The sequence below is a fragment of the Hordeum vulgare genome, chromosome 2H (genome assembly GCF_904849725.1).
Source record: "Hordeum vulgare subsp. vulgare chromosome 2H, MorexV3_pseudomolecules_assembly, whole genome shotgun sequence".
NCBI classification, from domain to species: domain Eukaryota; kingdom Viridiplantae; phylum Streptophyta; class Magnoliopsida; order Poales; family Poaceae; genus Hordeum; species Hordeum vulgare.
Window position 1 is genome coordinate 592,553,737 of NC_058519.1, and position 16,214 is coordinate 592,569,950.

Consider the following 16,214-nt stretch of genomic DNA (forward strand, 5'->3'; position numbering starts at 1 on the left):
CGCCGGGCCGATTCAGAGAGCTCCTTCATGGCTGTTCCAGCAGGCACCCTCAAGAGGCGCGGCCATCGCACTGCGTCTGGGGCTGGCTCTTGGACAGGTCATCCTGCGCCGCTCATGGCAGCACCGTTGGGACGGGCGGGCGACGCTGAAGGTTCGATGGCCGAGATGGTTACGGCTGCCCTGGCAGCGTGCGTGGGGCAGCGGCCTCGCCGCTCTCCTTCTGCCGGTATGCGCTCGCGCGGAGACTCGAGAGCTGCGGGTCTTCGCGTGGCGCAAGAGGTCGCCATCTCTCCTTTGGATGAGGTCCTCGCTGCGGCTGCCGCTGCGAATCACGGGCAGCAGGCCCCCAAGATTCCTAGGGACGCAGTGCAGTGCAGGCTCCAGTCGCAGCTCCATGCCAATGCTGCTATTGAGGAGGTCATGTTTCAAGTGTGGGAGGACGCAATTGATGGGAATCAGTTCGGGGACTCCAACATTCCAGGTCTGCTGGTTGCTGGTAGCCATTTTCAGGGGCTGGCTCAGTAGGGGCAGCTGGACTCCTGGAGCATGGGGATACCGGCGATTGCCATCAACCAGGATCATGCTGGGAGCCAAGTCGACTGGGGTCAGCATGTTCAGGAGATGATTTCCACCCCGGCGCCGCGGTCTATCTGGGCCCCTCCACCACCTCCTGTGGGGCTGTCGCAGGTGGCTACTGATGTTGTCGTGCCACCACTGCATTATGCGGGCGCGAAGGACGTTCTGTTTGGTCCAGGAGTGCAGCTCCATTCTGACCCTACTGCTCAGGAAGCAAGAGCACGATCGGCGCTATTAGAGGCAAACTTATCTAGAAAAGGGCTCTTATCTGCAGTTATTAATAGCGTATCAGGCCCTCAGCTGGATGAGCACCAGCAGTTCCTGTCACAGCTGTTCGCGGCCATGCCACCGTCTTTGCTTGGTGCTCCACCATCATCTACTTCCAAGGTTTCTACAGCTACAACAATCAAGAAGAAAGTCATGGCCCCTTTCAGCCGCAGGACTGCAGCGAACGCTGCTTTGCGGCCCTCAATGACGTCCACGCGTCGCACGCAGGTGCGGATATGCAAAGCGATGGGATTGATCTCCAGTGAGGACCAGTTTACAGATGCAACGCTGCAGGATTATCTTGCTTTCTTCAAGGACACGATGTCATTGGCTCAAGCAGAGAGGCTTGGTCAGCTGGCTGGGCTGGCTTCACCAGCTTCAATTCAGCTTCCAGACTACGACCTGGAGGCGATTCTAGAGGAAGGGATGGCTAGGGCGGCCAAGATTATCATGTGTGGTTCCCCTGTTGCAACTAGTTTCCCATATGATTAAGTCCCTCCGGCTCCGGTTTCCAATTAGGCTATGGGGTAGCCTAGAGTCGTTACTGCTTGATGTCCTTCCGCTGGGCTGTTCTTCGGCACACGCGGGTTGCGCCTGCCGTCGGACAGTCTGGTTCGTTGTATTGGCAGCTGGGCTTTGCTTTCTTTTTTGAATCGGTACGCACTGGTTGCGCCTGCCTTGTATCTGCTCTTTGTCCTTCTGCTCGCTATGTTTTTTGTTCGGTACGCGCTGGTGGCGCCTGCCATGTATCTGCGTGCTACCTTTCGGGTGTTGTCTGTCAGTGTTTTTATGAATGAAAATCTTATGCTGTTAAACTGGAACGTGCGCGGTCTTAATGATCCCGCGAGAAGATTGGTAGTCAAGGAGCTTGTGTCAAGATGTCGTTGCTGTGTGTTGTGCCTACATGAAATCAAGTTAAGTTACTTCACAGATGCCCACAGGGCGGAGCTAGGCGGCCAAGGGCTTCGCGGCTCGGCTGTCCTGCCTGCTATTGGAACTACAGGCGGTGTTTTGATTCTTTGGGACGAGAGCAAGGTTGATGCTGCCTTAGTCAGCTCTGGGGACTTCACTATCACGGTCAGACTAGTGACGCAACTCGAGCAACAACAGCCTTGGTTTCTCACAGCTGTGTACGGACCGGCGGACGAGGAGCGCAAACAGGGGTTCCTGAATGAGATTGCCAGCATTCACGCTAATCTGAATGGGGCCTGGCTTATTGTGGGGGACTTCAATTTGATTGAAGATGCAGCAGACAAGAACAATAGCCAAATTAATACGAGATGGATGGTTAAATTCAGAATTGCATTGAACTCCTCCGTTCTGCGAGAAATTCCGCTTATTGGTCGCCGCTTCACCTGGTCCAATAAGCAGTCACCGCCAACGTTGGTTAGGCTGGACAGGGCTTTTTGTAACGTCGACTGGGAGCTTCGTTTCCACGCTGCCAAGCTAATACCACAGGCTTCTGCCATGTCTGACCATTGCCCGTTGCTTCTAGTCAATGATGCTCTGCCAAGGAAACCCAGGAGATTTCGATTTGAGGAGTACTGGATATTTATTGCTGGATTTAAGGAAGTGGTGACGGTTGCATGGCTCATGCCGGTGGGCAACGTAGACTCCATTAGCGCATTGAACATCAAGTTGCGTCAAGCAGGCAAAGCCCTGTCTAACTGGAGTAAGGGCACTGTGGGTTGTATCCGCTCACAATTTGATCTGGTGCATGAGCTCACAACTCGTCTGGATAGCGTGCAAGAGGAGAGACACTTGACGGCCGAGGAAACTAGCCTGCGCTCCAATCTAAAGTCCAGGCATCTGGGGCTAGCCGTGCTACTGCGTATCAAGCAAAAGCAAAGGGCGCGCGTACGTTGGCTGCGTGCCACGGATGCGAACTCTAAATTCTTCAACATCAAAGCTAACAGCAGATCCAAGAAGAACCATATTCACTCGCTTTTGGCGGAAGATGGATCGTTGGTTGTAAAGAAAGACCAGATTATGGGGTTGGTTAAGGAGCATTTCGACGGTATTATGGGCTGTCCGGCAAACACGTCAGCTAAGATCAACTGGGAGAGCCTTGGACTGTCACGTCACAACTTGGAGGACCTTGAGGCTCCTTTCACGATGGCCGAGATCAAGGAGGCGGTTTGGGACTTACCCACGGACAAGGCACCAGAGCCTGATGGTTTTTCGTGTTGTTTTTATCGCGCCTGCTTTGATATCATCAAGGCTGACTTACTGCTTGCCTTTCAGCGGCTTTTTGACATTAACGCCAGATCCCTACATCGTTGTAACGACTCTCTCGTGGTCTTGATCCCCAAGAAGCTGAACCCGATGCATGTCGGGGATTTCATAACCATTAACCTGACTCACAGCTTAATCAAAATATTCATGAAGTTGCTACCGCGTCGACTTGCGCCACAGCTCGGCGGCCTTATCAACTCGTGCCAGAGTGCCTTCATCAGGGGCAGGTGCATCCAGGACAATTTCATGTACGTGCAGAATCTGGCGCTCCACTTCCATCGAGCTTGCATGCCGGCTGTTCTCCTAAAGCTAGACATTGCTAAGGCATTTGACAATGTATCATGGGCCTACATGCTCGACATGTTGGAAGCTAGAGGGTTTGGTTCTTGTTGGCGAGATTGGATGGACATGGTGTGGGCTTCCTCGCCATCTTAGGTCCTTGTTAATGGATTGCCAACAAGCAGAATTTGGCACAAGCGAGGCCTTCGTCAGGGTGACTCCCTCTCACCATATCTGTTCATTCTGGCAATGGAGCCGCTCACGAGGATGCTGGACATGGCCACTAACAACGGCCACTTGTCCAAGCTGCGGGGACGGAAGGCGGTTTTTCGGACATCCCTCTACGCTGATGATGTGGCCCTCTTTGTTAACCCGTGTTCAGAGGATATGCGGATGATTGGTCTAATTCTTGAATCATTCGGGGCGACCACAGGGCTTCGGACGAACTTTTCCAAGAGTGCTGCAATGCCCATTCTGTGCGCAGGTTTGGATATGACTGAGGTGCCGCGGTCGGTTGCTATTCCATTGGTGCAGTTTCCTTCGAGCTATTTGGGTATGCCGCTATCTATTCGGTCGCTGAAAAGATCAGACTATGACACTTTCACTGCATCCTTTGATGGGAAGCTCGCGGGTTGGATGGGATCTCTGTTATCCAAAGATGGCCGCCTTGCTCTAGCCCGCTGTGTTCTTGCGGCAATCCCGGTGTACATGATCTCGGTTCATCCATTCCCAAAGTGGCTGCTACAATGGATTGATAAGCGCATGCGGGCCTGGGTCTGGAGAGGCACAGAAACATGCAATGGTGGCCACTGCAGAGTAAACTGGCTTCAGGTCTGCAAGCCGCTACACCTTGGAGGACTGGGTATTCCCAACATGCAGATGTTTGGAACAGCTCTACGTCTGCGTTGGTTCTGGTCTCGCTGGGACACTCCCGCTAGGTCCTGGTCTGGGATGGTCGTGCCTTGTTCTGATAAGGAAGTCTCAATCTTCGCCTCAGCAACGCTTGTAACAGTGGGTGATGGTAACACAACTTTTTTCTGGTACGACTCCTGGATGGATGGCTTTGCGCCACGAGACCTGGCTCCAAAACTTTTTGCTGCTTCAAACAGGAAAAGGAGAACGGTTGCGGGAGCCATTGCAAGCATGGCATGGCTCTCGGACCTCGCGACCACTTTCAGAGATGAGATGATTGATGAGCTGATTCAGCTTGCTGGGAGGTTGCAGAATGTTGTTCTCACACCAGGCGTTCGTGATGTGATCACCTGGAAGCTAGCTACTCATGGGAAATACTCGGCCATATCAGCATACAATATGTTGTTCTCGGCCCAGGTGGCTTCTCCTTTTGTTGATCTAATCTAGAGAGTCCGTGCACCTCTTAAGTGCATATTTTTTGTTTGGACGGCAATGCTAAACAGAGTGCTCACTGCGGACGTCCTGATGCTAAGAGGTTAGAACAATGATTACTTCTGCCCGCTGTGTAGGAGGAATCTAGAGACAGTCAGTCACCTGCTCAGGGAATGCCCTTTGGTCCAAACAATTTTGGGAGTTAGTATCAGCCTAGACAACGTTTAATCATTTTCGGCCAGAGGTTTGGAAGGCGAATGTTCCGCTGCTAGTCTGGTTTGAAGAACTAGCTAGCAGGCTGCCGAACCGCCATAGGAAATTTATGAAGTCAGCGGCCATGCTCACTTGCTGGGCCATATGGGGAGAACGGAACAGGAGGATTTTTGAACATAAGGAGCGGACGGTGCCGGCTGCGATGGTGTTGTTCAGGGATGAAGCATCAATTTGGAAGTTGGTGGGATGCCCGATCAGCTTCGATCCGGGCTGAATTAGGCTAGTCTTTTGGTTTCATGCTCGGTTGTGCAAAGTTACACCCGAGCACCTGCTTCAGTTTTCTTTTTTCTTGTCTTCTCTTATTCCCTACCTTTTCATTCCTTCCTACTCTTGTATTCCTACTGTTGCCATTGGCATCCCTACTGCAATAGAATCTTAGCAGCTCTCCTGCTAACTTTCAAAAAAAAAAACTCATGAGCACCACAGGTTCCGAGGCCGGGGCTGGCACGTTACCAGGGAATTGTGCGCGTGCACACAGCCTTGGTGAAACTTCAATCAAAACCACATGGACGCTAAACTTAAAAGGTTTTGTCTCATGTGAGTATCAAACAAAGAACAAGAAAAGACAAAGGAAGAGACATCACGTGGAGGCTTGGTTCAAGTAGCAGGACATATACTGTTCGAAAACGTACATCTACGTTTGACAATCAGCATCACTATCCGCATAAAAATACGAGGGTAATTATTCAAGTGGTTTTATACCGCAAAGATTATGGGGCGTCAGAATTATTTTGTGCTGGTATTGGTCCGTATCGCGTTGCTCAATAGACGGGCGTGAGCGGCTGCTCCCGCGGTCCGATCTACATCATCATACTCATATCGCATCCGCTCGCTCGAGCCGCCCAACGGACGCACCCAAGCCGCCGTCTGTGTGGCCTAGACTATATCAAATGTCAGAAACTCCCTGACGCTCATCCGTGGAAATACCAGGTGCTATCTACCTTATTTATTTTATCAGTATAACATTTATTTTTAAGAACAATTACTTTGTCTGTAATATTTTTTTGCGTAGGACAAAGTGCTCACTACAAGAGGCGATATAATATTGTGGATATGGAGCTCACGTTAATCACGTGCCGACATCCATCGACGCTACATCAATCCGAGTGATCAACTCGTCATCATCGGCGCTTTACAATGATGAGGCCAATTCTCACGCCCGCGTGACCATGATGGTTTACAATGACGCGGCCAACTTTCACGTTCGCGCGATCAAGATGGCTTACAACGCCACGGCCGATTCTTGAGTCCGTGCCAAATTGCCAGAGAACTCTCGTGTTCAAGACCAACCCACCGATGCAGTGCTCGCGCGTACGAGCCGCCCAACAGACGCATGCAAGCCGCCTTTGCGGCCCATCTCCCCCAACAACATTGGAGCGAAGCATATCAAAAGTAACAGGAGAGTTTGACACGGAAACATCCCTCGTGAAAGCTACAATCTGAGTCGGCCATTATTGATCCAGCAATTCGAAGCAAGTACCAAAGGACAAAGAAACACTAGTAGAAAACAGGGCATTGAGCCAACAACATTTGACCCGGATTGGATATAAACCGGTTTTAAAGGGTCTGTCCGTTGGGCCCCCTCCCTGCAGCAAATGGCCGGAAGGCCTTTAGGACCGGTTTGTAACACAAACCGGTCCTAAAGGTTTTTGGACCGTTTGCTGCAGGGAGGGGGGCCCAGTGGACAAACCCTTTAGAACCGGTTTGTATCACAAACTGGTTCTAAAGGTTTTCTCATTTTTGCAGAAACTGCAGGGCCCCGCTGTCAGACCCTTTAGAACCGGTTTTTGACACAAACCGGTCCTAAAGCCCTCCTCTCCTTCCTCCCTGAGCACCCTATATTCCACCCATTTTTTCTAGCTCGAGCTCAACTCCATTTTTGCTCTCTCCTTCCTCTTGGGAGCTCTAATCCATCCCCATTTTTCTCCACCATTTGTCAAGATTGTTGGCACCCATCGGTCCTACGGTTAGCATCAACATTCCCTCTTCCGGCATTGCAAGTTTTGCTCGTTTTCTTGCTCATTTCATTTTTGTTGTGCTAGCTAGGTGTTTGATGAAATGCCTAAGCTAGAGAGAGTTCATCATTTGTTATGTATACATATGCAATTTGAGCTCAAATTAAATTATGATTTGTGGTTTTTTTTAGTGTCGCGCGCCTTGTCCCCTTCCTCACCGCCGTCGATCGCCCCGTCACCGACACAACCTTGGTAAGCCTATTGTTTTTATTTACCAAAACAAATTTTGATTTGTATGATTTACATATTTACTTGTATATAATTTTCTTATTGTGTAAGATTTTTTTTATATGTATAGCGTCATGGTTTTGATATCCGTCCCAGTTGGCCCTCGTCCAGTCTATGATTCGGATGTGGTATATTATCTTTTATAACTACATATTTTCATTTCCTGATTATATGACAATTAATTACGCCGACCAACTTGACATAGATATTTTTATCTAGGAGGTAGTGGAACCGGAAATGCCAATCGACCCTATTGGTGAGAAGTTACACTTAGTTGAACAAGAAAATGTTGCCCTGAAAGAAAGATTGAAAAAAACTGAAGAAAGGTTGGAAAAAACTGAAAGAGAGAAGATGACCTTGGAAAAGGTTCTTGCCGGTGTCGTCGATGGTCACAAGAGCGAGATGGACGCAATGCGTCTGAAGATTAGAAAGATTAGAAAATATGCAATTAGTAAAGAGGCTTGGTATCATTATGCCGTCGGGTCAATTGTTACCTTTGTTGCGATTTTGATCGCATTTGTTGTTGTTTTTAAATGCATTAATTAGAGAGAGTTTTTATGGTTGGTTTCAGTGTGTGTTTTTATGAGAACTATATATGTATGGTCACTACGCTACTTTGGTTTTAACGTGTGATCAACTTTTTGTATTAATTAATTAATTTAGTCATGATGATTTAGCATAATGGTTTTTGATAAATTTATATAATGCAGATGAACCGGCAATGGATGTACAGTGATCGACGTCGTCCTGAATTCCTTAATGGCATGCATAGTTTTCTCAATGTGGCTGAGAAAAACAGGCAGAATGGATTTATTTTTTGTCCATGTAAAAAATGCCAGAATAAGAGGAATTTTCCTAACTCAAGAACCATACACAACCACCTGTTGCAAGAAGGCTTCATGCCCAGTTATTTTTGTTGGACCAAGCACGGAGAAAGAGGGGTTGTAATGGAAGACAATGAAGAAGAAGAGGATAATGATGACTATCCTATGTTCGGTGAACACGGTGATACTGAAATGGGGGAAGACGAGCCTGAACTTGAGGACATTGTTGATGAGTCTGATGATGATCTTCGTCAGGTCATTCGTGAAGAACAGATAAACTGCGGAAGTGAAAACGAGAGGTTGAAGTTGGAGCGCATGTTAGAAGATCACAAAAAATTGTTGTACCCAAATTGCGAAGATGGCCAGAAAAAGCTGGGCACCACCCTGGAATTGCTGCAATGGAAGGCAGAGAATGGAATATCTGACAAGGGATTTGAAAAGCTGCTGAAAATAATGAAGAAGATGCTTCCAAGAGATAACGTGCTGCCCTGCAGTACGTACGAAGCAAAGAAGGTTGTCTGCCCTCTAGGATTGGAAGTGCATAAGATACATGCATGCATCAATGACTGCATCCTCTACCGCGGTCAGCACGAGAATTTAAATGCCTGCCCGGTATGCGGTGCATTTTGGTATAAGATCAGGCGAGATGACCCTGGTGATGTTGAGGGCGACGACCGCCCCAGGAAGAGGGTTCCTGCCAAGGTGATGTGGCATGCTCCTATAATACCACGGTTGAAACGTTTGTTCCGAAACAAAGAGCATGCCAAGTTGCTGCGATGGCACAAAGAAGACCGTAAGGAAGACGATATGCTGAGACAACCCGCTGATGGGTCGCAGTGGAGAAACATCGACGATAAGTACGAGGACTTTGCACGTGACCCAAGAAACTTAAGGTTTGGTCTAAGTACAGATGGCCTGAATCCGTTTGGGGAGCAGAGTAGCAGTCATAGCACCTGGCCCGTGACTCTATGTATCTATAACCTTCCTCCTTGGTTATGCATGAAGCGTAAGTTCATTATGATGCCAGTGCTTATCCCAGGCCCGTCGCAACCCGGCAACAACATTGATGTGTACCTGAGGCCACTGGTTGATGAACTTTTAGAGTTATGGGCTGACGAAGGTGTACGTGTGTGGGACGAGTACAAACAGGAGGAATTTGACCTACGAGGGTTGCTGTTTGTAACCATCAATGATTGGCCCGCTCTTAGTAACATCTCAGGACAGTCAAACAAGGGATACAGCACATGCACACACTGTTTAGGCGAGACTGAAAGTATACATATAGGCAAGAATGTGTACCGGGGCATCGTCGATTTCTTCCAGACAAGCATCCCGTAAGAAAGAAAGGAAAGCATTTCAAAGGCGAGGCAGATACACGGAGGAAGCCAACCCTCCCTAAAGGTACTGATATATATGACATGGTCAAAGATATAAAAGTAATCTTTGGTAAGGGTCCTGGCGCACAATCTGTTCCGAATGACGCCGACAACCACGTAGCCATGTGGAAGAAGAAATCTATATTCTGGGAACTACCCTATTGGAAATTCCTAGAGGTTCGCTCTGCGATCGACGTGATGCACGTGAAAAAAAATATTTGCGTGAACCTGCTAAACTTATTGGGCGTGCATGGGAAGAAGTCGAGAGATACACCAAAAGCACGGCTGCACCACAAACGTATGCACGAACGAGACGACCTGATGAATCGAGAGAATTTCAAAGGTCCTGCCAGCTACGCTCTTACCAAGGAAGAGAAGGAGATCTTTTTCCAAGTCCTGAGCAGTATCAAGGTCCCGTCTGGCTACTCGTCGAACATAAAAGGAATACTAAACCTGGAAGAGAAAAAGTTCCAAAACCTAAAGTCTCATGACTGCCACGTGATCATGACCCAGTTACTTCCGATTGCATTGAGGGGGCTTCTGCCAGAAAACGTGCGAGTACCCATTGTGAAGCTATGCGCATTCCTCAACGCAATTTCTCAGAAGGCAATCGATCCAGCAACTCTACCAAGTTTACAGAAGGACGTGGTCCAATGTCTTGTCAGCTTCGAGTTGGCGTTCCCACCAACCTTCTTCAATATTATGACGCACCTCATAGTTCACCTAGTCCAAGAGATTTCCGTTCTCGGTCCTGTATTCTTACACAATATGTTCCCCTTTGAGAGGTTCATGGGAGTCTTGAAGAATTATGTTAAAAACCGTGCTAGGCCAGAAGGAAGCATGGTCAAGGGCTATGGAACAGAGGAGGTCATTGAGTTTTGTGTTGACTTTATTCCTGACCTGAACCCGATCGGTGTTCCTCAGTCGCGCCATGAGGGGAGACTGCGTGGAAAAGGCACGCTAGGAAAGAAATCAACAACATGTATGGACGAGCAATCTTTCACTCAAGCACACTACACAGTTCTAGTTAATTCCAGCTTGGCGGCTCCATATATCCAGGAACACAAGGATATTTTACGCTCGGAATACCCGGAGCAACCTGAAGATTTCATTGCTAAAGAACACGCGAAGACTTTCGGCGGTTGGTTGCAAAGACGTCTCATTAATGACAACATTGTTGAAGATGAGCTATACTTGTTGGCCAAGCAACCATCTTCGACTGTATTGACCTTTAAAGGGTACGAGATAAATGGTAACACATTTTACACAGCAGACCAAGATAAAAAGAGCACCAACCAAAACAGTGGCGTCCGGTTTGATGCAAAAGACGACAACGGGCAAAGAGTCACATACTATGGTTACATAGAGCAGATATGGGAACTTGACTACGGACCTTCCTTTAAGGTCCCTTTGTTCTGGTGCAAATGGTTCAACCTGTCAGGCGTGAAGGTAGACCCGAAGTACGGAATGACAACAGTGGATCAGAAGAATCTTGGGTACGGCAATGATCAATTCGTCCTAGCCAATGATGTGGCTCAGGTTTTCTATGTGAAGGACATGTCTAGCAGACCGAGAAAAAGAAAAGATAAGGAAGCGAATACATCAGACGATGAGCCAAGGCGCCGCATAGTTCTTTCAGGGAAAAGAAACATCGTGGGAGTCGAGGACAAGACAGACATGTCAGAAGATTACAATAAATTTGATGAAATTCCTCCCTTCAAAGTCAAAGATGATCCAAGCATCCCATTAAATGATGAAGATAGTCCATGGTTACGGCGCAATCAGAAGAAAGGCAAGAAGAAAAATAGATAGGGGGTGTTGTTGGTGATGTGTAATAATGTATTAAACCAGTTTCCACTAAATTTGACTAGTTTCCACTAAATTTGATCATTTTGATAAATATCATTTTTTATTTTTTAAGTGTAAAAATGACATTTTGACAATTTGTAAATAAATGTAAAAAAACAGAAAAGGAAAACAAAAAAATAAAATAAAAGAAGAAACAGAAAAAAAGAAAAAGGAAACAAAAAGAAAAAGAAAACAGAAAACAGAAAAAGGAAAAAAGAAAAATAAAAAAAGAAACAGGAAAAAGAAAAAGGAAACAAAAATAAAAAGAAAACAGGAAACAGAAAAAAGAAAAAAGAAAAATAAAAGAAGAAACAGGAAAAAGAAAAAGGAAACAAAAAAAAAAACAGGAAACAGAAAAAAGGAAAAAAGAAAAAGGAAAAAAACCTTTAGGACCGGTCTGTAACAACAACCGGTCCTAAAGGTGGGTTCTGTTCGCGCCCGAATTTGGACCCTTTAGAATCGGTCTTTGTTAGCAACCGGTGCTAAAGGGTCTTTAGCACCGGTTACTAACAAAGACCGGTGCTAAAGGCCCTATACCTCTCCGGGGTCGCCAACTTCTCGCCTTCCCGCGCGTGCCTTCTCTCCTTCTCTCGCCTCCTCGCCGCCTCGATCTCTCCTCGCCGCCTCACCGCGCCGTCGCCTCCTCGCCGCGCCGCCGCCTCCTCGCGCCGCTGCCTCCTCGAGCCGCCGCCGCCTCCTCGCGCGGCGCCGCCTCCTCGCGCCGCCGCCGCCTCTCCTCGCGCGCGGCGCCGCCTCCTCGCGCGCCGCCGCCGCCTCCTCGCCGCGCCGGCCGCCTCCTCGCGCCGCGGCCTCCTCGCGCCGCCTCGCCGGCCGACGATCCTCGCCGGCCGCCTCCTCGCCGCGCCGTCGCCTCCTCGCCGCGCCGGCCGCCGCCTCCTCGCCGATCCTCGCCGCCTCCTCGCGCGCGGCCTCCTCGCGCCACCTCCTTGCCGATCCTCGCGCCGCCTCCTCGCCGCAACGTCGCCTCCTCGCCGCCTCTTCGCCGCGCCGTCGTCAAAGGTATATCGTCCATATTTTCGTATATCCATATTTTCGTATATTCACGTAAGGACATCCTATAAAAAAGTGACGTGAAGCCGCCTTCATCATATTCCGACGATTCCGTAAAACCCTAAACCGACGATTCCGACGATTCCGACGATTCTAACGATTCATAGTTTACCCTAAACCGACGATTCCGACGATTCCGTAAAACCCTAAACCGACGATTCCGATGATTCCGACGATTCCGACGATTCATAGTTTACCCTAAACCGACGATTCCGACGATTCCGTAAAACCCTAAACCGACAATTCCGACGATTCCGACGATTCATAGTTTACCCTAAACCGACAATTCCGACGATTCCGTAAAACCCTAAACCGACGATTCCGACGATTCCGACGATTCATAGTTTACCCTGAACCGACGATTCCGTAAAACCCTAAACCGACGATTTCGTAAAACTTTCCGACGATTACAATTCCGTAAAACTTTCCTACGATTCCGACGATTCCATAATTGCGGGGAAAGTTTCCGACGATTCCGACGATTCCGTAAAACTTTCCGGCGATTACAATTCTGTAAAACTTTCCTACGATTCCGACGATTAATTCCATAACTGCGGGGAAAGTTTCCGACGATTCCGACTATTCCGTAAAACTTTCCGACCATTCCGTAAAACTTTGCGATGATTACGACTCCGACGATTCCGTAAAACTTTTCCGTAAACTTTCCGGTTCCGTAAAACTTTTCCGTAAATAATTTTGCTAAGTTAAATTCTTGTTACTAGCAGGTGTTGAGCTATGGATCCCCAAGAACCACATGATCAGCACGCCGATCAGCTCGCGGAAATGGGTGAGGCGGAGAAGGAAAGATACATGTGCCAGATGATTTTTGAAGATGCAACGGCCATATATCATGATGACGACGGTGGGCATGCGTTTAGCAATCAATTTTTGAACGACTCCGGTGACGGAGCTGAGAATATAGAAGATGTAGTAGATGAAGAAGTGCCCTCCGGAACAAACTCTGCCAATTTTTATCTCAAGTCACTGTTAACGCAACAATTAATTTGTATTGCACTTACTAACGAATCATTATTTTCCCGTTTAGGTGCCCTCCGGAACACCTAGCGCAAGTACTGAGACAAAGTCGAAACGAGGCCCGGCCGCAAGGTTGAAAGATACTGCAAGGTACTCGATCGATAAAGTTGCTGCTGATGGCAAACCACTGGAACCCCCAGAAACTTATTGCAAATTTGTAAATCAGTGCGGAGTTGTTGTAAGAGACCTGGTCCCGATCAACTTAATAGAATGGAATAAGCCGAAGACCGGCGCCAACGTTGGAGCTACTTATGTCGATGACAGATTGAAAAGAGTGCTTTGCGACACGGTCTGGCTAAATTTCAGCGTAGCGGAAGATAAGAAGAAGAAAGTCGAGGAGTGGGCTTTGAAGAAGATGGCCACACAATTCCAGAGGTGGAAGAAAGACTTGTGGAAGAAATATAAGGACGAAGATCCAGTTTTCACTAGGCACCTAGTGAAGATAAGAGACGCTTGGCCTGATTTTAAGGCGTACAAGAAATCGGGTGTCTTTACATCCCGATCAGCGACAAATACAGAGAATGCGAAGAAGAAGAAATATCACCATATTTTGGGGTCAGGTGGCTACATGACTGCCCTGCCTAGGTGGCGACGCTATGAAGATGCGCTTCTGAAAAGAAATATCATTCCACAGACACATGACTGGCCCGATAGGTCCAAGTTCTGGTTGTTCGCGCATGGGGCAACGTTGGACGCTGAGACTGGGGTGATTGTTGCGGAGGGACCATGGTCGGAAAAAATAAGACAAGTCGTATCAGATCTAGAGAAGGCAATAGAAGCTGTTCGAAAAGGAACTTTTGTTCCCGATAGAGAGAACGACGAGTTGACGAAGGCACTCGGGAACCCCGAAAAGTGGGGACGAACACGAGGCTTTGGAGCCACTACCCCGTGGAACCAAGGGTTTCCGGCGGACCTTGGCACTTACAGAAGCCGTGGTAGAAGCAAGAGGAAGGCGCTGGAACGGATAGCGACATTAGAAGAAAAGGTGTCGTTTCTCTTGAAGAAAGGGGGACACCGTGTACCTGACACTGAAGAGGAGGAAGAAGATCCTGCACCTGACGCTGATAGGCAGCAATTAGAAGACGATCCTGTAGCAGATGCCGTCCCATCTCAGCATAGAAGCAGCGTGGGTTCCACGCAGCTGCAGCTAGAAGACGGTCCTGCAGTCAAACCGTCGGCGCCTCACTACCCCGTGGATGATGTCACGGAGAAGACAAACTGTGAGATACATATGCCAATGGGGAACATATCCTTCATGGTGGCGTCAGGCTATGCTTTACCGAATCAACCTGGAGCAACCTACCATGGTGGTCAGATTCCAGCATCCCATGCTCGTGTCGGGTTGTCAACAATTACGCCGGGATGCCAGTCAATTGAGCTTGATATTCCTGGAGGTGAAGGTGAGAAGACACTGGGAGAAATGGAGCTTGGTATCATCTTGTGGAAGAAGAAACACATCGTGTTTCCTAACGGGGCGCCAAGGCCACCGACTCCTCCAGGTACAATTATGCACCACCTCCAACAATTACTGAATGTTGCACCACATGTAAGCCTATTTTTAATAGTTTTTTCACTTTCGTACAGAGAATGCACGACCTCCAAGTCCACCCCCCAACGCACCTCCAAGTCCACCCCCCAACGCACCTCCAAGTCCACCCCACAACGAAGATAGGGAGCCCGAGGCCGAGTGTCCATCGCCCGTGCACTCCAGTGAGCCGACGGATGCGCGCACTACGGGTACGGCAAAGCGGAAGCTGCAGTTCAGAAGAAACGGGAGTCCTCCCAAGAAGAGAGAAAGGAAACCCAATAAAGTCAAGACTCCCCCGAATTTACCAGGCCTGATGACTCCGGAGGAACTAGACGAGGCCGTGAAAGCCAAAAACAAAGCATGGTTCGCACGGTTTCCCCTGAAGCCCCCTCCAGACATCTGGAAGGAAACTCTGAAGAACGTACCAAAGTGGAAAATTGAGCGCACCATCGACAACTTATATTATCCTGAACCGCCGCCACCGCTGCCCCTTTCAGACTATGAACGGTTCATTGAAAAGATGCACACCGCACAGATGAAGCAGGCGGAGCAGACGAAATGCGGGAAACAAGTTCCCCAGCTCGGACAACAAGAAGCACAGTCAATTGCCCCGCTCAAGGTGTTATCTGACCAGGCTTCAGTGTCCGTTCCACGCATGGGCGACGTAGGTTACGCTATTGCTGAGGTGGTATATAAATATAAGCCTGAGCAGCCTCTGGTCGAAAATCCTAGTGCTCTAACAACCCAACTATGGAATTTACATGGTTGGTACTTGGAGGCCGCAAGGCAAAAGAGAGACTGTATCATGGCGGCAGTTCAGGATCAACACTACTTCAGAGAGTACGGTGTGGAGATTGGGTTCGATGATTTTTTCCAGATGTACAATCAACGTGCCCTCGACAAAGCTATCGTCAGCTGCTACTGTTTGTAAGTGATTTATTTGTGTAATTTAATTATTTAGTTAAGATCGCGTTCATTGCCCGTATAATTATCACTCACGAGACATTCTTTTTGTACGCTACTATGTAGAATGAAGATTCGTGAATGCAGGCTGGCAGGAATCTGGGACTTTGGGTTCATTGACCCGTATTCGTTTCATCAAGAGACAATAGAAAAGTCCAACAAGGATACACCGGATGATTTGCTAAGGTTTTTGAAGCGACAAAGTACCAAAAAAGAAATACTTTGGCCCTACGCATTCAAGTGAGTGTTACTGTCTTGTACACATTCCATTTTGCTTACCTGATGTTAAGTGTAATTGATGAGTATGCATGACTGCGTGTGTACACGTGCGCAGGTCCCACTTCATATTGTT

At 48.3% G+C, this 16,214-nt stretch overlaps 1 pseudogene; it reads left to right on the top strand.

The window, feature by feature from the left end:
- The first annotated feature begins 7,942 nt into the window (after positions 1-7,942).
- Positions 7,943-11,193, top strand: LOC123430854 (annotated as a pseudogene).
- The last annotated feature ends 5,021 nt before the right edge of the window (positions 11,194-16,214 follow it).